This window comes from Pan paniscus, chromosome 10 (genome assembly GCF_029289425.2).
Source record: "Pan paniscus chromosome 10, NHGRI_mPanPan1-v2.0_pri, whole genome shotgun sequence".
In the NCBI taxonomy this organism is placed as follows: Eukaryota; Metazoa; Chordata; class Mammalia; order Primates; family Hominidae; genus Pan; species Pan paniscus.
In genome coordinates, this window is record NC_073259.2 from 133,289,798 (window position 1) to 133,308,907 (window position 19,110).

At 47.5% G+C, this 19,110-nt stretch overlaps 1 protein-coding gene across 5 annotated transcripts in view; it reads left to right on the plus strand.

The window, feature by feature from the left end:
* TMEM132B (transmembrane protein 132B) overlaps window positions 1-19,110 on the plus strand; it is a 503,624-nt gene that overhangs the window by 50,902 nt on the left and 433,612 nt on the right. Inside the window, exon 1 of one of the 5 annotated variants that reach the window (XM_008971113.6) lies at window positions 18,729-18,841. The exons of the other annotated variants lie outside the window; for them this stretch is intronic. The gene's annotated coding sequence lies outside the window, so the exon portion shown is untranslated. Of the gene's footprint in view, window positions 1-18,728; window positions 18,842-19,110 lie in introns of those variants that run through there. 5 annotated transcript variants of the gene reach the window in all.

The window sequence follows — 19,110 nt, forward strand, 5'->3', positions numbered from 1 at the left end:
GGGCTGATGGAAAAGGAGGGGAGAGAGAGAGGGGGAGGAAACCAAGAATGCGTTGGATATCTTAGCTATGGTAATGCTGATATTTAAGTTGTGAGTCCAGCTCTTAGGGTTTCTGGGTCCCTGTTGGAGCAGGTGGAAACTCTGAGTTTGCTGCCATGGTTTGTAGGTTCTGGGGGGCTGTGATACAGTGAGCTCAAGTGACACATTAAGGATGATGCTTGGGGCATCTCTGGGGGAACAAGGAAGCCTAGATTTGATGTACTGTGCATATCTGTTCAGATTGGGTTCATCAGTGAGTGAAGAGACTTAAAATAGTGGTGGCTTAAAACACAGAAGTTTCCAATAAGATTTTGATGTTATGTAGCCCAGGACTGTTAAGTTGAATCTGTTCCATGAAGTACTTATGGACTCTCCCTCCTTTGTACCATTTCAAGGTTGTGATTTTTGTCCTCATGGCTCAAAATGACAGCTACAGGTGCAGCCATCTCATCTCCATCCCAGGCACCAGGATGAAGGTATAGATTAAAAAAAGGGCAGAGGATACACATCAACTGTCATTTAAGGAAGAGTCCTAGAAGCAGCCCCATGGTGCTGCCTCATGTATCTCATTGGTGAAGACTGAGTCACATGGCTACATCTTGCTGCAAGAGAACCTGAGAAATTCAGTCTTTATCTTAGGTTGCTAAAAATCCGGGTTTCTATTACCATGGAAGAAGGAAAGAATGGATACCGGGTACAAAGTTGTTAGTTTGTGGTAAATCCCTCGGCAGGAAGTAGGATTGCATTTGGAGAAAGGACTTGAACCACCAGTGTTATAACCACACTTGTCTTAATAGAGTTCGTGTGTGTGTGATTTCATTCTGCCTTCTAAGGTGGGGGCTGGGGACATGTAGTTTTTCTGGGTGCCAGGAGGAAAATAAAAGCAATTTGCTGAATGCATAAATGTATCTCTTTCAAATATATAAAAATGGTTTTAGAAGTATTATAGATAAGCCTGAAGTCCTTTTTGACCAATTTCATATTCTCTCAAGAGGTAATCAATTGCTGGTTTGCCGTGTATTTTTTCCTGTAGGAAGTCTATAGTATCCCATTGTTTTAAGTTTGTTTTTATACATATACCCCTTGTCTCTTCAGTATTCATCTCCATCTTCCAGGTACATACAGAACTACCTCATTTTTTTTGAATTGCTGGCTAGTATTCCATGGCACGCATATAGCAAGGTGTAGCTAGTGAATTTCCTCTGCCTCATGAGATGGGGGATTCCTCAGGCATAGAAAGGGAGTTCAGAAAGATTTGCAAATGTCTATCCCACCCACCAGGAATACTGGGTAGGGATCAGCACCCACTGAAGATCGCTAGACATTTAAGGAAAGTGAGGGTATGATTGTGTGATGGCAGAAGAAAGAACTGACATCTGAGGAGACTGAGTTAACAGAGAAATGTCGAGCCTAGGGGCAGTCGGGAGATGGTGGAAGAAGGGGACTTGTTCTTAGAATCCAGACCTCTTGCCCAAGAGTAGCTTCTTGAGGGCAGGACCCAGCCAGTGCTTCCCAAGTTTCTGTGCCTGGTGGTTCTGGCTGTGGACAATTCTCAGAGGTCTTGGAATGCCAGCCCATCTACTCATGGCATTTCTCCAGATTCTAGGAGCTTTGATCTTAGAATAGGAGCACCATCTAAGTTCTCTGGTCTATGCCTCTGTAGCACACATTTGTTTCTAATGGAAAACTGTCTAAAAAGCACTATGAATTTATGATGGAAATTTTATTTCTTTGATTTTTTTTTCTCTCTCCACCCACCACCCCCCATGCCCAGCCCAGTTAAGTGTTTCTCTCTTAAATGTATGGGCTGAGCTGCTGAGAGGGTCTGCATATTTCAGGGGGAAAAGTATTGGGGGACGAGGTGTCGGCCTTGCTGTTTGCACTGGCATCATTTACACAGGCTCCGAAGCAGCCTCATCTTCTATTTGATCAATTTGCCTGTCATCTCAGGTCATTTCACAAGGGTGACTAAATTCTGCTTCTCTCACACTGTAGCAGAGAGCACAGTATGAGGGAGAAAGGTGCTAGAATTTCTTTCTCAATATTTCTTGTCCTTCAAGTTTTCCTTACTCCTCTTACTCCCTTTCTTTCTTCACGAAAGATTTAAATAAGTGTTTGGGTGAGGGAATGAACTACTACAGCACTTCCTGTCAGCTTTATATCGCTCACTGCTTCGTTATATACTGTTTGCCCCTCTGCTAGCTGCTTATGCTTGCTAACTGAAGTACATCACTGAAATTAAGGGCATGAACTTAGGCAGCAGGCTGCCTGGGTTTGAATCCCAGCTCCACCACTGGCTAGCTCTGTGACCCTGGGTGAATTACTTAATGTCTCTGTGCCATAGCATTTTCATCTGTGAATGGGGAGAAGAGGAACTCCTACCCCTTGAGATGTTGTGAGGATTAAGGGAGATATTGTGTAAGAAAAACTTAACGTAGTTAAGCTTGACATCACATCAGTGTTTAACAAATGTCAGCAACTGCTTTGGTCTGCTTTGCCAGTCGGTGAGTTCAGTGAACACCTACTATGTGCCCTGGTGGTCGTCTCTGTGGTGTTGCTCATCTCTTCTCCCACATTATTTCATATTCAGATTCTGTCATATGATAGTGCTTGTCTGCTTCCTCACCCTGGTGTCACACCCTCATTTTCTTTTGGGGGACCATTTCTCCCTTGCTGTAAATCCCTGTGGCTTGGATGTTGGTAAACTTTCTCCTCCCCCTCCCATGGGCCAGTTCATGACTTGCACACAACCAATCAGAACGTCCCATCTCTCAGGCCTCAGGGATTGGATCAGGGTTGAGCACATGGCCTAAGCTGGGCCAATGAGGGCCAGCCCTGGGATGTTTGTTGAAAGCGCTGGGGAAGAAGTCTTCCTTTTCTGTTGCAGATGCCAATCTGTTAGGATGTGAGCCTAGAGGTAAGTCATTACTGCTGTGAAATAAATGACTGCAGACTAACAGCTTAAAGCAGCACACATGTGTTATCTCACAGTTCCTGTGGGTCAGGAATCCAGGGACAGCCCCAGGTCCTCTGCCAGAGGTCCATCCTCTGCCCCAGAAGCTCTCACAAGGCTGCAGTCAAGTTGTTAGCTAAGGTTTGGGTCTCATCTGAAAGCTGGACTGGGGAATGATCTGCTGCTGTGCTCACATGGTGGTTGGTAGGATTCCGTTTTTGTGGGCTTTTGCCCTGAGGGCCACAGTCCCTTGCTGACTGTTGGCCAGAGGCTGCTCTCAGTTCCTGTCCCTGGGGCCCTCTCCATATGGCAGGTTGCTTCATCAGAGACAGTGAGTAACAATCTCTGATCACAGAAGTGATGTCCCTTCAATGTTGAGCCATTCTATCAGTTAGAGGGAAGTTACACAAGGAGGGCTACACAAGACCGTGAACACCATGAGGCCAGATCTTTGGAGGCTGTCCTAGAAGCTATCTACCATTATGGAACTGCCTGAGAATGAAGCAGGATGGAGAAAAACCTGGAGTGCAGGGGGAGTGAGGGAGAGTTTCCTGGTGACCATATTTGAGTGCCCCAAAGTAGCTGTTTCTGATATGAACTTGATCATGAACTTCCCCAGTACATGATCCAACACATTTCTTTTTCTTAATTGGGTTTCTTTCACTTGCAACCAGAGAGTCCTGGTGAAGTCCCATGAAGGCTTCTCAGATCCCGTTGCCTGGCACTGTCTTCTCCTTTGAAAGGCTTTGGCTTGACTGAAATCTAGGTTGGAGAATGTGCAGAAGCTTACGTCTGCCTCTATACTGAGCTCATCAGGGGCAAAGTTGCATGAATATTTTTTTATTTCCTTCCCCGCTTTACTTCCAGTGCCTAGAATGCTGTGAGACACAGAGTGGAAGCCATCTGCCAGTAATTACTGGTACAAGAGGCCCTTCCTTGTCCCCATCCCTTCCCCTGCGATCAAAAATGTTTCAAAAATTATCTCTATCGACTGCACCTGGCTTATGGTTGGAAAGCTGAATGTCAAAGACAAAAATATTGTTGATGCTACCCCCTAGAGGCAGTGCACAGCTGCACACAGAAATCTCAGTGAAAGTGTGAATTTCACAGCTTCGAGAGGATCTTCTTCCTAGAAATGACACATCACAAGCAACAGAGCTGATCAGAGGTAGAGCTTACCAATATCTTTAACATTTTATATGTTAATTGGTTACTTCTGTGACCATCTTGACATATACAAACATTTACCTGACACCAGCATATTCGTTTTTACTGATAGGATTTTATAATTTTTTTTCTAGAGTTAGTAGAATTTTACTGCCTATCCAGAACTCATGATCTATTGGCTGCCAATATATAAAAAATGTTTTCTCCATAAAGCACTTTAAAATATTTTTCATTAATGCATGATGTAAAGTATAATTTTTTCCTCTTCCTTTGTAAAATTGGGATGTATCATATATACTAGAATTTCTCCTAGGTTGGCAGACATGGATGGAGTATACACTATCTATAGGGCAAAACCCTGGTGCATGCTGTAGCCATATCTGCTGACCTGTGAGAAATTCCAGTATATATGCTGACCTCCACAGAGTACTTTGAACAGGGAAACTTTAATATAAAGAACTATCAACTCCTGTGTACAACAGGGGATTGGAATAAAAAGGGCTGAGAAGTATAGAGAACCTTAAAGGAATAACAGATGCCCAAAGCAGCCTACCTAGGGCTGAGATGGAGCGGTTAGGTCAGTGGACTTGCTGGATTCACTAAATGGCAGTAATCATTATCACTGCAGCCATCTTTCAATGAGGGCTCCATGTGCCAGGCACTGTGCTCAGCCCCTTATGTAGAGTATCTCGTGAATCCTTTCAATGAGGGCTCCATGTACCAGGCACTGTGCTTAGCTCTTTATGTGGAGTATCTCATGAATCCTTTCAATGAGGGCTCCGTGTACCAGGCACCGTGCTTAGCTCTTTATGTGGAGTATCTCGTGAATCCTTTCAATGAGGGCTCCATGTACCAGGCACTGTGCTTAGCTCTTTATGTGGAGTATCTCGTGAATCCTTTCAATGAGGGCTCCATGTACCAGGCACTGTGCTTAGCTCTTTATGTGGAGTATCTCATGAATCCTTTCAATGAAGGCTCCGTGTACCAGGCACTGTGCTTAGCTCTTTATGTGGAGTATCTCATGAATCCTTTCAATGAGGGCTCCGTGTGCCAGGCACTGTGCTTAGCTCTTTATGTGGAGTATCTCATGAATCCTTTCAGTGAGGGCTCCATTAACCAGGCACTGTGCTTAGCCCTTTGTGTGGAGTATCTCATGAATCCTTTCAATGAGGGCTCCATGTACCAGGCACTGTGCTTAGCCCTTTGTGTGGAGTATCTCATGAATCCTTTCAATGAGGGCTCCGTGTACCAGGCACTGTGCTTAGCTCTTTATGTGGAGTATCTCATGAATCCTTTCAATGAGGGCTCCGTGTGCCAGGCAGGGTGCTTAGCCCTTTGTGTGGAATATCTTGTGAATCCTTTTGGTGAGGGCTCCATGTACCCAGGCACTCTGCTTAGCCCTTTATGTGGAGCATCTCATGAATCCTTTCAATGAGGGCTCCGTGTGTCAGGCAGGGTGCTCAGCTCTTTCTTAGTATGAAATATCTCGTGAATCCTTTCAATGAGGGCTCCATGTGTCAGGGACTGTCCTTAGCGCTTTATGTAGAGTATCTTGTGAATCCTTTCAGTGAGGGCACCACGTGCCAGGCAGGGTGTTCAGCCCTTTATGTGGAGTATCTCATGAATCCTTTCAGCAACCCTGTAGACAAGGAGCCTGAGGCTGAGGGAGGGTGTGACTTGGCCAGAGCAGCTGGGGCGGGCATGGCCGGGGCTGCTGGGCCTCTCTGTCTGTCTCCATGTGGTCTCTCCAGCCTGGCAGCTTCAGAGCAGCCCAACTTCTGTGGGCTTCAGTGTGAGTGTCTCAAGACAGAGCCAGCTGGCAGCTGTATGGCCTTTTATGACCCAGCCTTGGAAACCATGTCCATCGCATTTTACTCATTAGCAGCCAGCCCATAATCCAGGGGAGGGGAATTTGGCTCCACCCTTTGATCAGAGGAACGTCAAAGAATTTGTAGACACGCTTTCAAGCCATCACAAATTATTTGGAGAAAGATTGCAGCAGGCGGGACCCTCAATAAGGGTTAATCATTAAGTCACCGAAAATGCCTCTAACCCTCCTGAGTCTGGTCTGGGGAGTGGTGGGGTGGGGAAGAAGGAGCTTCTTAGCTCCTGGATTCTTCAGAAAGGCTGTGAGTGGTGGGATAGAGGGTGGGACTGCCCAACCCCACAGCTAGGAGACAGTGGTCCCATGGCCTTGCTCCCTTAGCTTTTTTCGCTTAGTTTTTTCTGGTGGGATGGTATTCCTTTGGTCTTCCTCAGAGGCACCAGATGCCCCTTTCCTGGTGCTGTGGCTTGGGGGCCTATGATTTTTTTTTTGTTTGTTTGTTTGTTTTGAGACAGAGTCTCACTATGTAGCGCAGGCTGGAGTGCAGTGGTGCAATCTCAGCTCACTGCAACCTCTGCCTCCCGGGTTCACATGATTCTCCTGCCTCCGCCTCCTGGGTAGCTGGATTATAGACATGTGCCTCCACGCCTGGCTAATTTTTGTAGTTTTAGTAGAGACAGGGTTTCACCATGTTGGCCAGGCTGGTCTTGAACTCCTGGTCTCAAGTGATCCACCCACCTCGGCCTCCCAAAGTGTCGGGATTACAGGAGTGAACTACTGCGCCTGGTCTGATTGATATAAACGAGGTCCTCACAGTCTCTGGTCTGGCTCCTGGACAGTGTGCTTGGTGTGGGTGTTTAGTCTTCCTCTGCTCAGCGGCTTGGGAAGAGCCACTAGCCCATTGCTCGGTTGCCTTGTGTCTTGTCCTTGTGGTGGCTTTGGGACCCAGACTTCCCTTCCTCAGAGCCACCTGCCTCCCACTTCCACTTAATTCATTCGCTCTGCTCCTCTACAAGGGATTCATTTCGAGTTGTTAGCATTCTGAGCTGGTGGCAGCCAGCTACCTTCATCAATGTGAGAAACTTGAATTAGAATATTAATTTCACCTGGGGCTTGGACGCATTGTTTCTGTGCTGAGCACATATTTAACAGCGGGGAAAATGCAATTGGCTCGTTCCTCCCATGCTTCTCCCAGAGGCTCCTGGGGGAGGTGATTGGGGTAAGAGCCCTGCCTGTTTCTCTGTGCAGGTCTGTGAGCCCTGGCTCCTGATGCATTCGGTGGAAGGAACGTTTACCAACTCCTGTACCACTGGTTATCAACCAGCATCTCGTGGCACATACAGCCCAGGGCATATCTGTTTGGCCAGCCCAGTGCTTTAATAACTTTTGAGCCAATATTTAAGAGCTAAAAGATTTAATATGAAAATCTGGATTTTTGGCTTCTCGTTGAAACAGCAGTGGGGCCGGTAGCACTGGGTCCTCTTCCCAGGGAGTGACTATGGACTGCAGGGAGTGGAGGCTGCTCCCTTTAGACACAGCCCCAGTTCACTCCACTGGCATTTAGTTGAACACCTGCTATGTGCCAGGCATGCTTGTTGGTGCTGGCATTGTAGCCCCTGCTGTCAGGGAGCTTACATTCCATTAAGAATGGTCACTAATTTCCGTTGCCTGTTGGAAGCCTCCAGACCAGTGCTATTGGATACATTCTACAGTGATGGAGATCTTCTCTAGCTGCACTGTTCAATATGGTATCCGCGAGCCACATGTTGATGTGGAGCGCTGAAATGTGACCACTGTGTCTGAGGAACTGGGTTTTTTTATTGCATTAAACATACATAACAAAATTTACCATCTTAACAATTTTTAAGTGTACAGTTCTGTGGCACTGAGCACATTCTCACTGTTATCCAACCATCGCCACCATCCATCTCTGGAACTTTTTCATTTTGCAAAATGGAAACCCCATACCCATTAATCAGTAACTCCCCTTTCTCCCTTCTCCGTTTCCCCAGGCCTCCACCATCTTTCTGTCTCTATTCATTTGAATATAAGTAGAATCATACAGTATTTGTCCTTTTGTGACGAGCTTATTTCACTTAACATTGTATCTTCGAGGTTCACTCATGTGTAGCATGTGCTAGAATTTCCTCCCTTTTTAAGACTGAATAACATCCCACTAGGGAACTGAATTTTCCATTTCATTTCAATTTAATTAATATATATTTAAAGTTAAGTAAATTTAAATGGCTACCCGTGGCTAGCTAATGGCTACTGTGTTGGACAGTGTGGGTCTAGGTATTTGAATTTGCATTCCCCACGCCTCAGTTAATCCAACTTCTTCATTGAACAGTTGGGGAAACTGAGGTACACAGATCACACAGAGCCAGAGCTTGAACCCACATCTCCCTGGTAGCTCACCTGGCATGTCTGGTGTAACTAGTATCAGTTAGGCAATGAATGGAGGGATGGCAGTAGACAGAGTTGGGGAAGGTGGGCAGGGCCATGTGGACTAAGGGAAAGAGTTCAACTTTAAAGAGGACAATTTATTGAGCTTAGATTTACATAACAACCATTTCAAAGTGTACATTCAAGGGCATTTAGTTCATTCACAGTGTTGTGCAGTCATCACCTTTAGCTAGTTACAAAACGTTTTCATCACCCCAAAAAGAAACCCTGTACCTTGCAGGTAGCCACTCCCCACCCCCATTCCTCCAGGCCCTGGAAACCACCCATCTGCTTTCTGTCTCTCCAGATTTGCCTGCTGTGGACACTTCATATACATGGTATCACATAGCATGTGGCCGTCTGTGTCTGGCTTCTTTCTCATAGCATAACATTTTGAGGTTTATCTCTGCTATTGCATGTGTCCGGACCGCGTAGTGTTTTGTAGTGGAATCGTCTTCCACTGTATGGATAAGGGATTGGGATTTGATCTAAGAGCAGTGGGGAACCCCCTGCAAGGCCTTTGGTGGGGGTCTGTTTCTTGCTGAGATGGCCGCGTGGTAGAAAGGAAGGCCCCTTCCACAGCCCTGTGGTAAACAGGTTTCCTCTTCCTGGGTTCCATGAAGCCCATCTCAGCTTTGTGTCCGGGGTCCAAAGGGACAGGGTTCTTGGCTGCCATAGAAGTGGCTGCCCTCGTGTGCCCCTTCATGCCGTCACCACAGGCACCCTCCTAGGTGCAGAGGATGCTCAGGCCTCGGGCAGGGGCTCTGTAGCTGTGTCCCCTCTGAGTGCTGCGTCCCCTCTGAGTGCTGCGGCCACTCGACTGTCAACTGAGCCCGGGGTTATTGATTTACAGGAGGCAGATTATGTTTGGGAAATTGATTTGACTCAGAAGGGAGCTCCCGCATGGAGGGGAAGGGATTGTACTCTGATGTGGCTCTTGCCTGGGAAGCGGGAGCCAGCAGGTGGTGGTGAGAGGCTTGGGGATTAAAGGGAAGAAAAAGAAAAGGGGAAGCGTCTGGCCAGCCTGAGCCTGGGTGCACACGAGGGCCGCTCTCTTTCTGTAAATGAATGTTGGGGAGCCTGGCCTGCTGGGTGAGGCTCACATCTCTAAGTGGGGCAGAGGCTCGCGGATGGACCGCCCCAGGGGATGGTGCAGTGGGCTTGCTGGGTGCCTTTGTCCCAGCCTGGGACAGCAGACGCTAGCAGTGGCAGCAGAGTGGCTGGTCACTGGGACAGTGCTCGACTGGGGGAAGGGGTCTGGCCCCCTTTCTGTCCTGGTCACCCCAGGGGAGAAGGGTGTTGGCTCAGTCAGCCCTGCTTTGCTTGAGGGACTGACGGCAGGGACCCTGCCACCCCGTTTCCTTTGTTCCTGGCCGCTGCGGTGCTGGTCACGCTTGGGAGCATGGAGACACTCGTTCCTTGTCTCTCCAACCCACCGGCCATTGGCCCAGATCACAGGCACCTCTTTGGCAGATGTGGAGTCTGAGTGGCTCAGACAGGCTGCTTTTTTTGTGTGGTGGCCCTTCTTTGTTCCATGAGTTTCCTTTGTTATCCGATGGAATGCAAGGGTTACTAATTTTATTAAAGAACACAATGACACCAGTTGTACCGGTATAGTCTCTCCTTGTGGAACATGAAATTGTTCCCCAATCCTGATTTCTTTTCTCCTTCACTGGAGATAAATACTGTTAGGATGGCCAGAGTGTCTTCCTCGCCTTGTCCTGTGAGTCTCATAGGTGCCTGCTCATTCGCTTGGTCATTCATTCATTCATTCAACAGGTATTAATGTAATGGAGTCTCCTCTGTGTCAGGCAGCATCCAGACTCTGGGGATGTATAAATGAACAAGGCCATCAAAAATCTCAGCTCTTGTGGGGTGGACAGTCAGATCGGGGAGGCAGATGAGAAGCTAGATAAGTCACTAAAATATTCAGCATGTTCAAAGCAGTAAATGCTGTGGAGAAAAATAAAGCAAGAAGTGAGGTTGGGTGTGGGGTAGGGAGATGCTGTCATAGATTGGGTGGTCTGAGGAGACCTGGGCAGGAAGGTAATGTTTGAACAGAGATCCAGGGAACTTAAAGGGGCAAATCGCAGGGCTATCTGCGGGAAGGAGCGAGTGCAAATGTCCTGGGGCAGAAGCCATCAGGTGTGTTAGAGGAGCAGTAGAGCTGCTCTGGGGGCCAGAGCAGAGGGAGGGGATGTGGACTGCCGATGAGGGTGATCACACGGTGCCGTGGGCCATGGCAGGGCTTTGAACTTTTGCCCTGATTAAAATGGGGATGCTTTGGAGGGTTTCAGCAGTGAAGTGACTGGACCAATTTCCATTTTAAAAGGTTCTCCCTGTTGTGGTACAGCAGGCAGACTCATGTGGGTAGTGTGAGGTGGGGGGTGGGGCAGGAAGGAAGCTACTGCTGTCGTCTGGTGAGCAGTCATGGGAGCTTGGGGTGGCAGGGGAGGTGGAGGGGACAGGGAAGATACTAGCTATATTTTGAAAATAGAGGGCTGGTGTGGTGGCTTATGCCTGTAATTCCAGCACTTTGGGAGGCCGAGGTGGGTAGATCGCTTGAGTCCAGGAGTTTGAGGCCAGCCTGGGCAACATAGTGGATCCTGTCTTTACAAAAGATAAAACAATTAGCTGGGCATGGTGGCATGTGCCTGTAGTCCCAACTACTTGGGAGGCTGAGACAGGAGGACCACTTGACCCCAGGAAATCAAGGCTGCAGTGAGCTCTGATGGTGCCACTGCACTCTAGCCTGGGTGACAGAACGAAACCCTGTCTCAGAAAGTACAGGAGAATCACTTGTGCCCAGGTGACAGAGGTTGCAGTGATCTGAGCTTGTGCCATTGCACTCCAGCCTGGGCAACAGTGAGACTCCATCTCAAAAAAAAAAAAATGTGGAAACAAGGGGATTATTTTTTCATGGTTTAGATGTGGAGTATGAAAGAAAGAGGGGAGTCCAGGGATATCCGTGAGGTTTTGGCTTAAGCCAAAACCTTAAAATGGAGTTGCCACCAGCTGAGCTGGGGTGTCTCTGGGTGGAACAGGCTCGACTGTGATTGGAAACTCCAGGTTGGGCAGGTTCAATTTGAGATATTTGTTTCCCATGGAGTTGTTGGGTATGCAGCTGGGTTTATGGGTCTGGAGTTAAGAATTTAAACTGTCTCCTGCCCCAAATATGTGTTCCCCAGTCATCTTTCTATCATGTTATCTTCCTCTTCCTTGCTACCTCCCCAAAGTCAGCCTCCAACCCTGTGGGCTTCCTGGGGCACAGCCCACTGAGGGGGAGCGAGGCCGCTCCGAGCAGACCAGCTGTCTGCTGCCTGTTTTCTGCACCATCTCCAGGGCATAGAATGTTGGAACAGTGGCCTGGAGGCTGAGTTCTGGTGGGAGGACTCAGTGAGGAGTAGGGTGGGAAACCAGGGGATCCAAAAAATAAAGACTAAAAATAGAAGGCAGCATGCACATTGCGACCGCCCTCATTCCTTCCACCCGCTGCACACGGTTCACCTCCTTAGCACTCAGTCTGGCTTTCTCTGTCACCAAATATAATAAATGCCTTCTCTTCCTGGCTTCTCGCTGGCAGGGATGAGTGAAGGATGCCCTCTCTTTTTCCCATGCCAGCCACCTCTGACCCTGCCTTTAACCATCTTGTCTGGGGAATTGAGCAAGCTCAGCTCCCTGTGGGCAGAGCAGGTCTCAGGGCGTGTAAACACCCTTGTGAATTGCACCAGCTGGGCATTCACTGATGGGCACTAATGGCTTGGAAGGGAGACACAAATGAACCTACAAATCATTTGTTGGTTTGAACAGGATCCAGAATGTGTGGATTTGGTCACCTTTCTTCCCTCTTCAGGGACCATGGCAGCCTTCTGCCATAGGTAGTTTTTCAGTCTGACTCCGGACAGATGTGAGGCTGATCGCCGGCAGCTTGGGTCCTGACATTTGGTGGGCTTTGCTTTGTGTTCTGCTTTCGATGGCAGGGCTTCCTGTCCCAGTGCGGAATTTCTCCACTCTGGCTCCCTGGTAGAATCATTTTTGGGCATGGAGAACCTTTAAGATACTGGTGCCCAGGCAGGATCTAGACCTACTGAACCTCTGGGGATGTGACCTGGGTACTTTTCCTGTTTAGTCGCTCACATATTAACAAATTAACTAATTAATATATATATTTTTTGTAGAGACAGGGTCTTGCTATATTGCACAGTCTGGTCTCAAATTCCTGGGCTTGGCCGGGCGTGGTGGCTCACGCTTGTAATACCAGCACTTTGGGAGGCCGAGGCGGGTGGATCATCTGAGGTCAGGAGTTTGAGACCAGCCCGGCCAGCGTGGTGAAACCCTGTCTCTACTAAAAATACAAAAAATTAGCCAGGTGTGGTGGTGGGCACCCATAATCCCAGCTACTCGGAAGGCTGAGGCAGGAGAATCACTTGAATCCGGGAGGTGGAGGTTGCAGTGAGCCGAGATTGAGCCATTGCACCCCAATCTGGGCGACAAGAGCGAAACTCCGTCTAAAAAAAAAGAAATTCCTGGGCTCAAGCGATCCTCCCACCTCGATCTCCCAAAGTGTTGGGATTATAGGTGTGAGCCACCATGCCCAGCCCTCTTTCACATACTTAGAATCCTGTTTAATGCCTCAATATTTTTTTGTACAAGCCAAAATACAAAAACAAAGGGTTATATAACCTATCATCGGCAGGGTCTAACTGGTTCACTTCATTATTATTTTTTTAAGTTTTTCTAAAAACCGAGGATAAGTTCACACAACACACAACCATTTTAAAGTGTACAAGTCCGTGGCATTTGGTACATTTATAGTGTTGCACAAGCACCACCTCTGTTTGGTTCCAGAGCATTTTCATCCTCCCAAATGGAAGTCCCGTACCCACTAGCGGTCACTCCCTACTGCCTTCAACCCCTGGCAAATACGCTTCTACTTTCTATTCTATGGATGTGCTGGTTCTGGCTATTTAATACAAATGCAGTCTTAAAATATGCACCCTTTTGGGTCTGGCTTCTTTCACTCGCACAGTGGTTTTAAGGTTCATCCACGTTGTAGCCTGTGTCAGTGCTATGCTCCTTTTTATGGTTGAATCATCTTCCATTGTCTATCGGATATGCCACCTTTTGTTTATCCGTTCATCTGTTAGTGGGTGTTTGGGTTGCTTCCACCTTTTGGATATTGTGAATAGCACTGCTGAGAACATTTGTGTACAAGTATTTGTTTGAGCACCTGTTTTCATTCTTTCTGGTATACCTGGGTAATTTTTAAAAGCTCCATATATGGTTCTAATGGGAAGCCAACTGGAAAGCTATCAGAATTTTGAGCCCGGAGTTCTGAGCCTGTAAAAGATTCTTTCATTTTTAGTCAAATGGCTTCTAACTGGTCACTCTTTGGCTTCTGATTCAGTGATGGCTTCTCCAGCCTAGACATTCTCTATAAATTACTGTGTGATTTTTCTGTCTAGCACTTATCACTATCTGAATGAATCTCCCTTTTGCCTGGATAGAGGGTTTACTTGTACGTGATCTAGCATCCCTTGCTCTAGATAGAGTGTGATCTCTGTAAGTATAGATCATGACTACCTTGCTTATTCATCCACCTGTACTCCTAGCATCAAGGGAGATTCCTTGTGGCCAGTGCCAGGTTAGAATCTACTTTACAAAAATGGCAGATGCTAGGTTGCCACCACATCTGTGTTTAGGATAACTCATTCATTTATCAATCTATCCAAATGGATGGATTTAGTCATTCGAATATTTATTGATGCTTTTTGTGTGCCAGGGCACATAAGTTTGGGGGATAGAGAGAACAATAGTACCCCTTCGTCAGTGAGCTCTCAGTCTACTGGGGGGATAGGCAGATAAATAATTCCAATACAGTGCAAGGAGTGCTTCTGTGGAGGTCTGAATCGGGAGCAGGAGCCATTAGGGTTAGCTTCAGGAGGAGGTGTTAGGACTCCTTCAGTTGCAAATGACAAAAACCCAAGTCAAACTGGCATAGCTGAAAGAAAACATCTTTTGATTTATGCATCTGGAAAGTCCTCCTAGGCTTCTGATGTGGCTGACCCAGGGCCTTAATTGCCATCATCAAGACCCAGCCTCCCTCTGTCTCTCAGCACTAGTTTCTTCTATAGTGGCTCCATTCTCAGGGCAGCTTCTTCTAAAGCACGGCTGTTGGGTAGACCTCATATCCCACCAGCTGAGCAGCCCAGCAGGAAGAGAACACCTCTTTCCTGATGGTTCTCACAGAAATGGCAGTTCTGACTCTCACTGGCTAGCAGTAGGTCACGTGACAATCCTTGGACCAATCATTGTGACTCGGGCCAAGCCTAGGTCATGTGCCTTCTCCTGGAGCAGGGAGGGAAGGGATCCCTCTGGCTGGACCACGTTATAGAGAGTGGACAGGAGGCCTCCAAAGGAGAAAGGCAGGGCATGGTTTCCAGGGGAAGGGAGAATGGCTGCTGTCAGGCCCAAACAACACATGCCCACTCTAGCAGTCAGGCTGGTGCCAAAAAGAAGATGAGCTGGATATTTCCCAGTTGCCCTCTCCCAGATTCATTCTCCACCCTTCCTTGCCCTTTTCTGTTCCCTGGAAGCTGACCCACAAGGGCTGCAACATCTGGACTTCCCTGCCCTTCAACTTCCAGATGGATTTGGACAATGAGAGACCCGGCTGGAAATGAGAGGGTTGGAAAAGAGACTGAGGGCATTGCTTCCCTGCTCCTCTGTGCTCGGTCACCACATTTCTGCCTGGGGCTTCGCCTCCCTCTGAGACTTCTGTTCTAATGAGGAAGCCTCTTCTCCCAGCTGCAGCCCTCACTGGCTCCATAACACCACTCTCTCCTTGTCCCTTGAGGCTCAAGAAGTAACAGCTTCCCCCTATTGCCAGCCTCTTGGTGCTACACCTACCCTGCCACTCCCTTGATGCTCCTCCACTTCTGTATATAGACCCGTCATTGAAATCTCTTCCTTCGAACCATCATTGAGGGCAAATTCTTTTTCCTGCCAGGATTTCTATAGATATGAAGGAGATATTTGCCACTACCTTAATTTCCTGTGGCTGCTGCAACATAGGGGCTTCAAATGACACAAATTTATTATCTGAAACTTCTGGAGGTCAAAAGTCAGAAATGGGTGTCACGCAGCTAAAATCAAGGTGTCAGCAGGCTGCATTCCTTCTGGAGTTTCTATGGGAGAATCTCTTTTTTCTTGCTTTTACTACCTTCTAGTGGGTACCTGCATTCCTTGGTTTGTGGCCCCTTCTTCATCTTCAAAGCCAGCAGCATAGTATGTTCTCTTTGTCTCTGACCTCTGCTTCCACCCTTGCATTTTCTCTGACTCCAACTCTCCTGCCTCTTTTCTTTTTTTTCTTTTTTTGAGATGGAGTCTCGCTCTGTTGCCCAGGCTGGAGTGCAATGGCACAATCTCAGCTCACCACAACCTCCACCTCCCAGGCTCAAGTGATTCTCCTGCCGCGGCCTCCCGAGTAGCTGGGATTACAGGCATGCGCCACCACGCCTAGAGGATTTTTGTATTTTTAGTAGAGATGGGGTTTCACCATGTTGCCCAGGCTGGTCTTGAACTCCAGACCTCAGGTGATCCACCCGCCTTGGCCTCCCAAAGTGCTGGTATTACAGGCGTGAGCCACTGCGCTGGCCCACCTGGATAACAGAAGGTAATCTCCCCAGCTCAAGAGCCTTAACTTGATCACAGTCTCTATTGCCAGGAGGGCAGTGTTCTAGGGATTAGGACATGCACATCTTTGGGCACCATTATTCTGCTTACCACAGCCATCTTTATCTGCCCCTTCTTAAGAATCTCTCTGCTCTTTGGCCTCTGAACTTGGGCATCGCTGGAGGCCTTGATTCCATCTGCCTCCTGTATTAGTTTGGGCTGCCATAAGAAAATACCACACAGAGTGGTTTAAACAACAGAAATTTCTTTTCTCACAGTTCTGGAGGCTGGAAGTTCAAGGTCAGGGTGCTAGCAAGGTCAGTTTTTGGTGAGGGCTCCCTTCCTGGCTTGCAGATGGCAGCCTCCTCTCTGTGTCCTAAATGGCAGGTAGAGGGTGGGTGGGGAGGCTTGAAGCAGGGGAGAAGCTCTCTCATGTCTCCTCTTAAAAGAACACCAGTCCTGTTGGATCAGGGTCCCACCCTTATGACCTCATGTGACCTTAATTACCTCCATTAAGGCCTGACCTTCAAATATAGTCACCTTGGGCATTGGGGCTTTCACATGTGGCTTGGGGAGGTGAACACAAAACTTCATTTTGTAACACCTCTCTTCCTCTAAGCTTTATTCTCCAGCCCTCAGCCTTGGAGGCCTTTTTTGTGTCTTTGTTGAGAAAGTCAGTGCTGAGATGTCTTTTCAGCCTGGCATTGCCCTTGGAATTACTCCGTTATCGTGGCCTGATTCTCTCTGCTCTGTGAGTGTGGGCAAATTGACAGGATGTTAAAGGATGTTCAAGAAAAGGTCACTGATAACAGGCCTTTGATTAGTTCCTGAGAAAAGGAGTCAGTGATTCCTTTTCTGAGCTGGAGTGGTTGGGGAGTGCAGCCGTGGGGACTTGGAGATCCTTCTTCCTGCCAGAGACTCCACAGATGTCTGGACCCAGGGGCTTGGGTGGGTCCATGGAGGCAGCAAGCTGGCCGGAGGCATCTAGCAGCTCCTCCATTATCTGCATGCCTCCTGCGTGGCTGGGCAGGATGCTGTGGCCACTGGCTGCGATCTTGGCGCTTCACAAGCTGGAGCCGTCAGGCCCTGAGCCACTCGGCCGCGCAGATGCCTTCCCTGTATGCACTGGCTTATAATTAAAACTCAACTTGCCAGTCTGATTGGACTAAGCAGTTAAATTCATCTGGAAGAGTTTTTCATCTGCATTGTGTAATTAGCAACATACGATGCTTGTGTTAGCTCAATTAAAAGTTATGGTGATTAATATGGGTATCAAAGCAGAACCGTAAATCAACAGATTCAGGGCACTTGGAGTTCATGGGCTGGGAGGCAGAGAGCCAGCTGCAGGCCATACCTCAGTGGCAGCTAGGTGGGAGGGTGGGGAAGAGAGGCCAGGCTGGGGGCCGGGTACATGGCTGGGTCACTCACTTTCCTCTCTGAGCCTCAGTTTCCCATCTTATATATTGGGGTACCAGTACTTTTAGGTCATTCTGAGTTTCAGGGCCTGGGATGGGGTATAGATGTAGAAAGTGTTCTCTTTTGCCTATATACTCCTTCCCTTAATTCTTTGTTTGTTTGTTTTGAGACAGGGTCTTGCTCTGCTGCCCAGGCTGGAGTGCAGTGGCACAATCTCAGTTCATTGCAGCCTTGACCTACCAGGCTTAGGCGATCCTCCCGCCTCAGCCTCCCGAGTAGCTGGGACTACAGGCAGGCACCACCATGCTTGCCTAATTAAAACAATGTTTTTTTATGTAGAGATGGGGGTCTCACCATGTTGCCCAGGCTGGTCTCAAACTCCTGGCCTCAAGTGATCTTCCCTCCTTGGCCTCCCAAAGTGCTGGAATTACAGGTGTGAGCTACCACGCCTGGCCTTCCTTCCTTTAATTCTAAATGCACTGACAGGCATTATGTATCAAAATTAAAACGTCCATGCCTTGAACCCAGCAATTGCACACTGAGATATTTATCACACAGATAAATTTCCACATGTGCAAAATGTCTTAATAATGACTGCAGCAATTGTTCGTAAGAGGAGAGATTTGAGGATAGCCTAAACTGATTAAGCAAATTATGACATATCCATGCAAGGAAATATTTTGCAGCTGTTAAAAAATGAGGCGGGCCGATTTTAAGGGAGATGGAACTGTAAGATGTGCTTTTAATGCATAAAGCAAGATGTAGGGAGTTAGTACTGCCAAGTGTGGACAAGAGAACAATACACATGTATATGTTTGCAAATAGGTGGAGTAACACCCTAAGGAGTCCTATAAGACTGGGGGAGTTGGGTACCTTCTGGGAGGGTAGTGGGTTGCCTGGGGGACAAGGGATGGGAGGTGATAATGTTGTGTGGTGTGCTTTTGTATTCTTCGAATTTCATGCCATGTGCATTTTTTAACTTAAATTATATAATAAAAATATTTTAAAAGAAAAAAAGGCAAGCTCTCAATCGTCCTTTCCCCTTAAAATGAGAAAAAAGGGCCTATTTTAGTATTTTCCATAGATTTTGTCTCTTTGTCCTTGTGACCGAGAGCTTCCAGAGCTATTTTTCTTTGCTGTGAAATTGTAATGTTTTGTATCTGGCTTCTAGATTTCCAGTGCAGAAATGAAATCTAAAAATCTCAAACGCCCACGACATGGCATTCTGGGGTAGGAGGGAAGAAACCCCCACCCTGGCTGTATTCTGCATTGTCGGTTGTGACTCGGATTTGGTTGTGGATCAAGATTATGAGTACAAAAAGGTCAGTGTGAACTGTTCCCATCAGCTCCTTTGATTGGGCCACCCAGGATCCCACCATGAACTTGAGGCTGATAAATTCTCTAATCTGCAAGAGAAAAGTACTTGGGATGGGTAGGAGAGAGGGAGGGACATCTTTCTTGTTGAAGCTGTTTTTTTTTTTTTTTTTAATTGGAATTACCCAGCTATTCTATTCCTAGGTTTATATTCAAAAGAACTGGAAACAGGTGCCCAAACAAAAACCTGCCCATGAATGGGAGGGAAATAGGGAGC